This window comes from Octopus bimaculoides, chromosome 11 (genome assembly GCF_001194135.2).
Source record: "Octopus bimaculoides isolate UCB-OBI-ISO-001 chromosome 11, ASM119413v2, whole genome shotgun sequence".
NCBI lineage: Eukaryota > Metazoa > Mollusca > Cephalopoda > Octopoda > Octopodidae > Octopus > Octopus bimaculoides.
In genome coordinates this window covers 45,496,767-45,499,992 of record NC_068991.1, presented here as the reverse complement: position 1 = coordinate 45,499,992, position 3,226 = coordinate 45,496,767, and positions in this window count along the sequence as shown.

The window sequence follows — 3,226 nt, the reverse complement described above, 5'->3', positions numbered from 1 at the left end:
CACAGAATGTTAACATAAGACAGTGCGTGGCGTTGCATTAAATAACATGCCCATAAAAAAAAAAAAGAAAAACACATAAGTATAAAAAAGGAACAAGCAGTAAGCATATATATATATATATGTGTGTATTATATATATATATATAGCGAGAATGAGAGAGGCAATTATACCTGCTCAACTTGATTCCTCTTATAACCATTCTTTACCACATGGAATTGATCCCCCCTGTAAAGACATCGGAGTCGAAGTTTGAATCTTTTGAGCACTACTACGTGTCTTCTATACGGAGAATCTCTGGATCGCTTGTGGACCATATATACTTTTTACTTGTTTCAATCATTAGGCTGCGGCCATGTTGAGGCAGAGCCCTGGGGAAATTTTAGTCAAACAAATCGGCTCCAGTACTCATTTCTTTTTAAACCTGGTACTTATTCTATTACACCAACACCGGTTGTAAGCAGTGGCAGACAGACACAAAAACATTATATATATATTTGTGTGTGACGGACTTCTTTCAGTTCCGTCTACCAAATCCACTCACAAAGCTTTGGTCAACCCAAGTTTATGGTAGAAAACACTTGTTCATTGTGCCACACAGCAATTGAATCTAGAACCATGTGGTTGGGAAGCAAGCTTCTTACTACATGCAGGACGGATCTGACTATCAGCTGAATCCATTGTGAAGATTGCCCCGCTGCCCTCTTTTGGCCGGGAGGGACAGTCAATTTTTATTTGTCTAGTGGCTGTAGCAAAAGGTAGTATGGTGGATCCGTTTGAAAGGGCTAAAGACAGACAGTTTCCTCTTTGGCTAAGCCCTCACCGACTTTTTCAAGTTTCACTTGAAAAGGAAGTTGAAGGCGGAGAGAGAAGTGTTGCCTTCTACCAAGTTTGTTGAAAGGTGGGTGATTGTTGGAAGAACGGCCAGTGTGAAACGACCAATTCTGAGCATACACCTGTGAGAAATAAAAGAAGAGCTCTCGTCCTGTTGTTCAGGCACCCATGGCTTTCATGGACTTTTCCATGAGGACCTTAAAGCGCCTCCCCTAGTGGGAGTTTCAATTTGTTTAACTTTTTATTGTTATGTTTTGTTTACACGCAGAAAACCCATTGTATCGTCCCGTTTTTGTCTTATATGTTGTTGCATGTCCTTTAATGTTATTGTATGTGAGCCCCTTTGGCTAATAAAAGAATTATTATTATTGTATATATTTAATGAGGGAGTGTGTGTGTCGTCATCATACAAGTGGTGTCCTGTGTTTCCAACCTTCTTGGAAAACATGTCTGATCATGGAGGTAGGCAGATATTACCTTGCTTGGGAATAGATGAGGACTGGTGGCAGGAGAGGCATTGAACTGTAGAAAATCTGCCTCAATGAATTCCGTCCAATTCATGCGAAAGGGGATGATGATATCTATATGTGCATGTGTACATCATATGTTGGCAAATAACGTTTTTCTTATATATATAAATATATAATGGATGAAAGGTCCTTCCCGAGCCATAGGCTCATAAGGCTTGTTTCCTGGCTTCTGTGGCGTATATATTCCCCACCTGGATAGGACGCAGGTCTGTCGCAAGATTACTCATTTTTGGCAGCTGAGTAGACAGGAGCAACATGAAACGAAGTGTTTTTGCACAACGTATGCCTGGTCCATGAATCAAAACTACAATCTTACGATCATGAATCCAACACCCTAACCAATAAGCTACGCGTCATACGTTGGATGACCTCTGCTTTGAATGCTAGGCAAAGTTTTGTTGCAACTTGACAAATAAAGTAAATAAGTTACCAAAGTATTCAAAACTTTTGACTCAACACAATACATGCCCCAAGAGATGGTTTTAATTCTATCTACCAAACTACCTCGCAAGGAATTGGAAAGCCCAGATCTATAGCACAAGACATGCCCAAGATGCCAGACTATGGGACTAAACCTGAAGCCATATGGTTAAGAACTGAATTCCTTAACCACACAGCCATGCCTGCATCTACATGAAGCTCAATAAATTATCCAAGTGGCAGGGGTCCGATCCATGATAAGCCATATCTCTTAACCCTTCAGTATTCATATGTAATGCTTATATATTCACATTGTTTTGAATCAATCATGCCTTATCTCATAGCTTTGGGATTTTGGTGATGTGATTATCTTTAGAATGGCAGAGGCTGGATTTGATCAGTCTGAACATAAGCCAAGTAGAATATTTGCATCAGGTGTGACCAGTTTAAATGCTAAAGGTTTAAGGCCAACTGCAAGGAAAAGGTTGTCCGTGAATGACATATTTAACTCTGTCCCCTGTTGAAATCTTACCATACATCCTGATACTATCTACTGAACAAACTTACACATGCATCGCCAGTTTCATCTGATGACAAAAAAAGCAAGATATGAACACAGAATGCAGATCTGGAAAACACAGCACAAGGCAATCCAACAGATGCTCTACAAATTCTGCTAATCCACTAACCTGGAGTGGTACTTTATTTATCAATCATAAAAGGATGAAAGGCAAAGTTTGCCTCGGTAAGATTTGAACTCAGAATGCAGAGTATTAGGACAAATGCTCTAATAACACTGTTAATTTATTATATCATTTGCTAGAAATAGCAACTAAATTTCCCCCAAATTACACCCTTGCACGTCAAAGGAAAAACAAATATATAAAATAAAGTAATGGTTGTGGAAGGGATGAAAGTAGTTAGAATATTAGTCCAAAAGCCATTTGCTGAGCTAAAGGTTGACCTAGGGCTAAAACAAGCAAATAACCAAACAAAAAAACATGTAAAAATATTTATAGACATTTACTTTATATAACATCAATTCAGTAAATTCTGAAAGTTCTAATCATAAAAGAAGTTAAAACAGCCAGTTGAATTCCATTGAAAGTCAATGATATTCATCAATTTAAATATATACAGACATCATATATATACACTGATTGCTGCTGAAAAGAGAGACAAGTGTTCACTTTCATCCAAAAGACAGTTGATTCAGAAAGAGTTTATTATTATTATGGAAACCCATGTGGAAAGAAGTTGATCAATTGGTAACTTCTTCATCTAGTATCAGGAAGGCAGAAGTATTCTACCAAAAGACTAGAATATTACACAATCCAGAAGATAGGTGTTTCAGAAAATTTTTTTTATATATATATATATATATATATACATACGCATACATATATATATATATACATACGCATACATATATATATATATATATA